The 9611-nt window shown below is 52.5% G+C and overlaps 1 long non-coding RNA gene across 1 annotated transcript; it reads right to left on the bottom strand.

The window, feature by feature from the left end:
- Nucleotides 1-366: 366 nt before the first annotated feature.
- Nucleotides 367-4493, bottom strand: LOC121082260. Its single transcript, XR_005825953.1, has 3 exons — nucleotides 4390-4493; nucleotides 3578-3775; nucleotides 367-971 (listed from the first exon to the last, which is right to left on the bottom strand). It is a non-coding gene; the product is annotated as an uncharacterized LOC121082260 (long non-coding RNA).
- Nucleotides 4494-9611: the final 5118 nt, after the last annotated feature.

Below are 9611 nucleotides of genomic sequence, written 5' to 3'. Positions count from 1 at the left end.
AATTCCAAGTGGAGACATTCAAAGTTTGAAAACTACAGGACATTCTCTTCCTAGCACAAAAGAATCAACTTTTTCCCACTTCTCTGCAAACCTTAACCCCAGTGCTTTGTATTTTTCACGCTACAGCACAGAAAGCCAGTACCCACAGTTGCACAAGGACTTCCACTGCCAGTGTGCAAAGCATTGAGGAGTCTGGGCTCAGTCTTGGCAGTACAGGAGTGATCCACCTCAAATGCACTGCACAGCCTGCATCTGGGCTATCACAGGTCAATAGTTAATCACTGCTTTTCCTCCCAGTAACAATAAAAAGAGAAAAAAAAGAAAATCTCCTTACTTCCACGGCCTTCTTTACAGGCTAGAGGTTTATGGAAGTGATGACCCATTTCACCCAACATGCAAGATACCTTTTGAACAATTTTCAGAGCTGTCCAAAAACCCCCAGATCTTACACAACAATCAGTCCAAAGAAAGTACAGAGGTCTCTGCGCTACTGGACACATGCAGGAACACTTGTGTTTACTGGACACCTTTGTAAAGGGAAAAGGCATTACACCAGCGTACCAGATCCTTCCCAAAAGACTTTTCAAACCACCTGTTTGTTGACGCAGTCACTGCACTTCAACCCTTCCACCCATGACAACATCCTCTCAGGGGGCAGACTTGCCTGCACTTGATCACAGAATCAGTCAGAAGAGTTCAGATTGAACCAAGCTAAAAACCGGGCCCAGTCTCTACGTTCACGGTTGGGATGCACGGCTCCTATCACAGGGCACACACGGCGGTCCCACCGGAGTTACGTATCTGAAGTTGCATTTCCCACGGGTCAAATATTCCTCTTCAGATCTGCCTTGAAACTGAGGGCTCCTGGTCAGTGAGAAGAAGAGAGTTCCTTGCCTCCTGTGCAGTCAGGCAGTCAGGTCACGTTCCCCTGCTAAAAGCAGCCTACTCGGGCTACTACATTTGTGTACAATCTGTTAAAAGAATAAAACCAAGTCTGAAGGTTATTCATTTGCTTCCTTAAACATCCTACCATTTGCAGCATTCGGCCCCCAGAAGACGACTTCTGTCATAGCAACTTCTCCAAGCAACCTGCTATAAAAAGCAGGTCAACAGAATCACCAACAGCCAGGTCTGTACCCTCGGGGAGAGACTTTCAAAGCTCTTTGGAGGATTGCACTGGATCTGTGTGCTTTAGACCCCACTGCGTGGATTTACTATTTTACTGGCAAAGGTTTTATGTACCACACATGAACATCTTCAAAACACCTACTGTAATGATCTCATGCATAGACAGACACAATGATTCTCTAATATCACACAGGAAGAACTCAATGGATGCTCCTACCAAGGCAGTGGCTCCCTTCTGTAGCCACTGAACAAGCAAAAGGATGGATCAGAACGACATTATCAAGCTCTGAAGCAAAATTTCTGTCTTCCTCTAGCTGTAATTTAGAGCTTCATTGAGTGCTGAAGAGTGTCAGCCTGACAGCTCTGAAGCATGAAGCGCTTGATCCTCTGTGCCAGAACCGCACCGGCACTGGCCACACAAGCTGCCTGCGTACTCACAGGGTCAAGGTCAGGGCCAGGGTCAGGGTCTGGGTCCGGGTCTTTACTGCCCTGCCACCGCAACACAGAAGTGAGGAAAGTAAAATGGAGATAGAAGTGTTCTTTCTCCACGTAATTGATGCTGGCAGCTTCTTGCCTCCAGCATTCCTGCACCTCAGGAGCTTGGGAAATGACAACAAATGTGAAACTTCCTGAAAATAATTTGCCTGACACACCACAGCGTAGCACTTCCGTATGCCCACACCACACTTCTGGCTCCCAGCTGCTCTCCTGTGCTTCCCTGTAGCTACCTGGGAGGCACCTTTTCCACCTCCTCAGATCTGGCCAGCTGAAGAACACCCAACTCATGGCTCTAACATTCTTCTCCTTCCTCTCAACATCTTCCTGGTGGTCTCAGCTTTCTGGCCTCCAGATTAGGGGTCTATCATAACAGGACAAGGATAGCTTTTTTTTTTTTCTGTAAGGAAGCCAAATACTTAAAACTCTTTATTAAAATATAAAAAGTAAGAGGAAGGGAAAAGCCAAAATGACAGCCAAGTGGAAGTTTCATTTGGTGCTCAAACTACCTGAATACTTACGCTGCAGCTGCAGCGAGAGCTGGCCCTTAGATGGCTGATCAGGATAAAGCCCCAAATCCTGCCACTAAGGTTTCAAATTACAAAATAACATCATCTAAGGGAAGGCAAAATGGATAAACACAAACATTGCCGTATGTTTACAGGGCCTTCACAGCACAATGGTTCTCTGATGGCACCGAGAACTTAGCAGTAGGAAGAATTACAAAGGTCAAGTGCGATTTATAAGCAATGTACCCTTAAATCAACACTAGTGACAAAAGAGCCAAGCACTTGACTTGCAGAACGGCAGATGATTTGTGACTTTCTCCACAGCTTCTACTACTGATGAAGCTTACAACCACCTCACCATTTGGGAACGACATCCGTTGCTAGTGTTGCTCTGGGTGGAAACTCAGCAGGTTGGCATGTTCATTCCTTCAGAGCCAGAAGGAATTTGTCATTACAGGAATTCTCATGCCACTGAACTGGCAGCAAGGTACACAAGCCTCTTAATCCCTTTTTATATTTTTACACTTGTGCCATAAAACCATTCTCCACTCTCCATCTCACCACCTCTCCAAGCAGAAAAGTCCCATCTGCCACACACGTGTCACAAACTACACAGGATATGACACAGGTTTCAAATACATCAGAAAGTATCAAATCAGAAACTTTAAAACATAAAAGAAAATTAAAAAAAGATGGCAGTGGGAAATTATTTTCTACCTTGACTGTTAGGTTCACAAGCTGCTAGTAGTTAACATTAATGGCTCACTATTTCAAGGTCATGATGGCAACAGTTCTGCAATGTGTGGATACCAGCGAGAGATCTGCGGCCTTGCACCAGTTCAGGTGCTCCACCTATACCTCGTCACAGATTTGAATTTTTTTTTTTTTTTAAATGCTTATCAGGGTAGGATCTGCCTACCAAGACCAGATTTTAAGTGAAGTTACATTATGTTCCTCTTGATTTAAATACAGCAAGATAGCTCCACTGCTACATTCAGCCACAAGAACGTAAACACCTCCAGCTTCATAGACACCCATACATTATTTTTGTAAGGAACAAATGACTAAACATGGAACAACACTATGAAAAAGCAAAAGAATGCACACAATCAGCATTTCCCTATTTGGACCAAAACCCGAAAATCTCTAACAGCAGATAAGTCTAAATTAAAAATCAGCCACATCCAGGTCCCAAATGGGGTAGGGGTTATTGTATGCCACAGACCTGGACTTGACTGTTGAAGGAAATCACGCACTAAGGAAAATTTGAGGGGGTTCTGCAGAAGTTTGACTAGAGCCTTGGCAACTTCACTTGGGACATGAAAGGTACGTGCACTATAGTATCACCCACAATAAAGGAAACTAGTCTCACAGTTTGAGTTCAACACCACATCCGCAAACAAAATGAGGCTGCTACATTTGAGGAACACTGATGGAAACCTCACCTGCCATCCCAAAGTTATGCTACGGCATTTCTTCCCTTTTTGCCACTTTCCTCAGCCTTGGTACATCTTTTGCAGAATCTGAAGCAAGGGCCCATAGCTTCTTCCTGTTTCTAACAGTGAATGTCTGGGTTTCACACGTTGGTTTCTTGTGCGGCACCAATAAGACCCAACACTTGCCTTCATAAATGCATCCGTACACTAGGGAAGAAAAGGAAAATTACCAGCCACAACATTGTACTGCCCACAGGGCAACGGTGTGCCTCACTTCGTAAGAGGATTTAAGACAGTAAATAACCCTCAAATATCTTCATAAACAAGCACAATTTAATCATGTGCTTTTAATCTGATTGCTGACACAATCTAACAAGAAGACACATTAAGGGAAGCAGAGCTGTAGTTAAAAAAGTGGGGCTTCTCTTTCCTCTCCTGAGGGTTTACCATCCAGAGCTGGCTGAAGTTCTGAACCTGTAAATCGCTCCCTCACACTTCTATGCTCGCTATGGGAAACACAGACGGCTGTTTGAATTCTTTTGCAGGTACGGTCTTTCTTTACTTTTGAGTTGGAATGAAATGAAAAGCTGCCATCAGTCCCACTTATGGCACAAGGACACACCTATGTTCCATGCACATGCCTGCACAGAAACACACGCAGAGGGAAACCATCCCTTGGGTATCAAACACAGAAACAGCACTGAAAACCTTGACTTCTGAGAGTCCATGCAGCGTTCTCCCAGGTCAATACACAGCATGCTTGTGGCAGGATCACCACTGCGTGTGCGTCACTTGCTTTCATTTCCATCTTCATCTCTAACCTGGCACTTGCCACCTCCAGACTGCAGCATGCATAAAAGCAATTCTGTTTACTAGAAGCACAGCACCATGTGAACCTTCTGCATGAAGTCCGGTATTTAAAGAAATTGCTATAAAGAATAATAATCTGCCGGCACCACCGACACACATACACACTATGTTTTCTGAACAGGGACGATACATTAAACCTGCAAACTAAGGACTGCGACAGCTCGCTCCTTGCTCCTCTTCTTTTGCCCTCAGGCTGGTGCAGGAGCTCCTTTCACCAGAGCAGGCACACCACAGAAGCAGCTTTGCCACCCACTGCCAAAGCCACAGCCTGCTCATCCTGTCCCCTCACCCTGCCTGTGCTGGCCTGTGCCTCTGCTCCCCTTCCCACCCCTCCACTCCTCTCCCTGTCCCTCTCTCCTGCTGCTGATCCTGTATTCCCTGCGGCACCCCCCTGCCCCTCTGTCTCTGTCCCGCTCCAACCCTCTGCCTGCTCCTCCCCAGTGCCTGTCCTTTCTCCATCCCTGCCCAGCCCCTCCCGCTCCCCCTGCCCCTCTGGCCCCATCCTGTCCCTCTCCGGCCACCCCTCCGCCTTGACCCACGTCTCCCTGTCGCTCGTGCCTCTCTCCCCCTCGTTCCTGCCCCACGGGGCTCCGGGGCCAGGATCTGTGCTCGGGCAGCCCCGGGCAGTGGCCATGGGGCCTGCAGGGCCAGGGCTGGGGGCTGGTGTCCCCCAGGGCCCCACTGCAGGGCACAGATGTCCCATGGCCTGCTGGGAGAAGGCATGCCCCGGGGCATGCTGGGAGCTGTAGGCCTGGGGCTGCCCCATGGCCAGGTTGTTCCCAGGGCATGCTGGGAGCTGTAGGCCTGGGGCTGCCCCATGGCCATGTTGTTCCCCGGGTATGCTGGGAGCTGTAGGCCTGGGGCTGCCCCATGGCCAGGTTGTTCCCAGGGCATGCTGGGAGCTGTAGGCCTGGGGCTGCCCCATGGCCAGGTTGTTCCCAGGGCATGCTGGGAGCTGTAGGCCTTGGGCTGCCCCATGGCCAGGTTGTTCCCAGGGCATGCTGGGAGCTGTAGGCCCAGGGCTGCTGGCAGCCATGTTGTTCCCAGGGCATGCTGGGAGCTGCCATTGCCCACCCTCACCCTCCTGGCAGCCACGTTGGGCTGGGCAGGCACAGCCTGTGCTGGGCCTGTGGCCCGGCGGAGGGGACCTGTGGCCGGCCGTGGGATGAGGGATGCTCCTGGGCTGGCACAGGGGTGTCTGCTGCCTGCTGGCTGCCCGGGGTTCTGTGGGGAGGCTCCAACCCCCTGGAGTGCAGGCCCTGGGGCAGCTGGAGTCAGGCCCGACCGGGGCAGCCCTGGGGGTGAGCCGAGAGCTAAGGAGGGAAAGAGGCCCCGGAGCCGCCCCGGCGTTTGTAGTTCCTGCAGGAATAGGGCTAGCGTGTTTTGCTGCTGACTCCGACAGGGCTCTGGCTACACCTGCCCTGCTGAGGGACTGGGAATATGCAGCTGCCTGGGAGAGTCACCAGCCGGAGTATGAGTGCTCAAGCCTTGTTTCCCTTGCTGGAAAACACTTCCTTTTTTAAATACAGCCTCTCAGCGGCGAGATCCAGGCAGTCGGGATTGCTTCCATTAGGGAGCAGCCTGGTGACTCGAGGCTGCTGCCTTCAGTGGCACAGCTGGACGCTTCTCCTCGCTGATGGGATTAAGTTATAAAGAATCACTCGGAGAGGCTGCAACTAAAGCAATGATTAACTCGACCTATTGAATAAGCTCAGTAAGGGGCAGCAAGCTTTCTGAGGCACCTGGGCTATAGCAATAGACGAGCGAAGCGGGGTAATGGTGTGTTGCCTTCAAGACCATACAGCACGGAGAATAAATGAAGTTCTGTAACAACAAGTAGAGTGCAGGTGCCCCAGGAAAGTTCAGCTGAAGTTCACCAAGTTGTTGACCACCAACGATCTCTAAAGACCCCAAGAAAGGCCCCCAGGATCGAAGTGACATATGCAAGTGCCTTATGCATATGTAAATAATTTTGAGGAAGTAGGTAGTACAAAGTACATCTTCCCATCCGAAGATGCTCAGAAAGGACCCTGAGGGGCTGGATATTGAACGGTGGAGCGTGTTGATGGGTCGTAGCTTGGTTTTTTTCCTTCTCACGCAAAATTTCATTTTGTTTTGTGGGTAAGCAAAACTGCATATTGCAATGTGTTTCCTTGATTGGTAGTTTTTGCATAACAGGTGGGATCTGCAGACGTGTTTGCAAACGTGTTATGCAGTTTAAAGCCTGGTGCCTGGATACCCCAACAAGGACACATGCCTGGAATAAGGGTTCTCAAGTCTGGGGTATGCCATGGTTCTATTCCACGATTCACAACAAATCGCTCATGAACAATTCCTGAGTGGAGTGTTCTGATGGGGTGGGGGATTTATTCCCATGTTTCAACTCTGTTATCTAGTTTGGACTAAAATGTTTAAGGCACCAAGCCCATACCCCGTTTATTATCCATTTGAATATGCCAACCTGGGGATAATATGCCTTTCAATTTGTGGTGTATGGATTCACCGTGGGGTCTCAATACATACTGGATCCCCCCTTTGCAAGGGGCACAGATCCCCTGCCCAGCAGGCAGCTCATTGAGGGGCCCGCCAGGACCTTCTCTGCCAAGCTGCTTTCCAGCAAGGTGGCTCCTGCCTGTGCCGGGGCCTGGGCTTGTTCATCCCCAGGGGCCGGAGTTGGCACTTGTTGGACCTGATGAGGTTCATGCTGGCCCTTTTCTCTAGCCCAGCTGGGTCCCCACATGCCAGCACACCCACTGTGGTACCAGACACCCCCACCCCCCATTCTGTGGGTGCCAGCAGTGCCCAATGCCAGACCATCCCCACTGGGTTCAGGCACTGAGGGTGATGCAGCCCCAGCTGAGGGATGGATGGATGAGCTCCACAGATAGATCCATGGATAGAGGAAAGATTTAACATTTCAGATGAGGGGGCAGCCCAGGGGGGTCCCAGCCCTGCACCTCACCAGCTGCTCACTGGCAGGGGAACCCACTGCTCTTGTGGGAGCAGCGCTGCCACCACGGGGGCTTGCAGAAACAGACACAGTGGTGCCGGCAGTCGCATCTCCACCAAGCCTTTGGGCAGCCCCACAGGCGGGAGCAGCCGTCCTGCAGGCACAGTCCTGCCCAGCACGGTCCTGAGGCCGCCTGCCCATGTGCCCTGCCCATGGGGACATGGTGCTGGGGCCTGGGCTCTGCTGGGGTGCTCCTGCCTGGCCCCACGTGGATGGTGCTGCCCAGGCCCATGGAGCTGATTCTGTCTGGTGTCATGGGGCTCCTCTTCCTCATCCCCATTGGGCTCCTTCTGCCCATCTGCATAGGGCTGCTTCTGCTTGGCACCGTGTCCTGCCCTTGGTCTTTGTCCCCATCTGCCATCTTCTCCATGTGCGCATCTGCCCCCAGCAGCTCCACTCGAAGGACCTGGGGCCACCCTCTGGGCTCCAGCAGCCCTGGATAGAGCTGATCCTCTTTCCTGCTGCTCCTCTTTCCTGGCGGGGGGGAGGGAGACAACTGTGGGGTGGTGGCGTGTGTGGTGTGTGTCCCACTACAGACCGCCTCTTGCCACTTGGCCATCATTACTTGCAGAAACTTTTGGTACTGCCTGGTCACTATGAGGGTGCCCTGGACGATATGGATGAGCTCCTCGGTGAGGTTCTGTGTGACCATGGCCATGGCTGAGGGGCTGCTGGGGGTGGCTGCACATCGATGGGGCTCTACGCACTGTCCCTGCCATCCAATGGGGAACTCCTCATGCTTTGGCATCCCTGCCATCCACAAGGAATTCCTCCTCTGGCAGCTCCAGGGAGAGGCCCTGGCCAAGGGCGATTCCCAGCTTCCCCACTGGCACCCAGGTTGCCCTGATGGACCAGGAAGGTGCAGAGCCGGGTAGTGCCACTGGCTCTGCCATCACACCAGGCCAGTGGTGTGGGACACAGTAGAGGGAGCCCGGGGTAGAACGGCCAGTGCATGACAGGGAGGGCAGCAGGGCCCGTGGGGACTGGTGCTCCCTCCACAGAACATCTGCGCTCGCCCTGCAGTGGAGGATGGGGAAGGGAGAGAAGGCTGTTGCCCTGCAGTGCTCATGCACATGTGCAAGCCCACGTGTGCAGGTCCAACTTCTGTTAGTGAGGACTGGCAGGTTTCTTGGACAGGCACTGGGAAGGCAGTCAGGTGTCGGGTGGCCTGAGGATCCTGACCTCTTCTTCCTCAGCCAAAGTGCCACGAGTCCCAGAATCACATAATGGTCGTTCTTGGATGGAACGTCTGGAGATTATCTAGTCCAACGCCCTGCAAAAGCAGGCTGTGCTAGAGCAGGTTGCACAAAATCATGTGCAGGTGGTGCTGCAATGTTTCCAGAGCCTCTCTGGGCAGCTTGTGCCAGTGATGTTAGTTGGAGTGCTGTGCAAGGGTCCCTGTGCTGGTGGGGGGCGGTGCCTGGGCTAGCTGCAACATCAAGGCACTGCAAAGGGGCAGGGAGATGATGAGCACAACAAGCCCATGCCACGCTCCCTCCCCCCACGCATCACAATGCCTCTTGCCAGGTCCCTGATGGCTGTGGAGGCCACCTGGCCCTGGGCACCCTCTGCCCCAGGGTGCGCTGGAGCTGTCTTTGCCCTGGAGCTGTCTCAGGCTCGCGCTAGTCCACCCAGATCCTGAGCCCTTCCTTGCACCCCAGACCCCTCTGCAGAGCCTCAAGCACTCAAAGAAAGCCCGCTGGACTGGGGGCCTGGTCCCTAGACTTGACCATTCCACTCGAGTCCCCGCGGCACTCCTCCATAGGTGTCTGTAATGCCCCAGAGCCTTCTGTTGCTCGACTAGCCAGACCTTGGGAGCCCTCCCGAGGCAGTCATGGTGACCCAGGCACTCTGTTTGTCCCACAGTCCCTCAGGGAGCCCTGCAGGGTCCCTCTGGCCCCCTTAGCACCTCTGTACTCTGCATGGAAACCTTCCTGAGTGCATCATGGTGCAGGGACGTGGCAGTGCAGTAAAAGCAGATACTGTGGTGTCGCTGGGGTGCCCGGAGAACTACAGGGAGGTCAGAGCTGGGACCACCCATCCCATGCCCTCTCCTCGCTGCCTGTCAGTTCCACATGGGAAAGACACCCTGGGTTCAGGCTTCTTCTTCCAGCTTTATTGAATTGCAGCCATTCTCTGGAGAAGAGCTGCACCTCTGCCTGG

This window comes from Falco naumanni, unplaced genomic scaffold (genome assembly GCF_017639655.2).
Source record: "Falco naumanni isolate bFalNau1 unplaced genomic scaffold, bFalNau1.pat scaffold_49_arrow_pat_ctg1, whole genome shotgun sequence".
Lineage (NCBI taxonomy): Eukaryota > Metazoa > Chordata > Aves > Falconiformes > Falconidae > Falco > Falco naumanni.
This window is presented reverse-complemented; position numbering and strand designations above follow the sequence as displayed.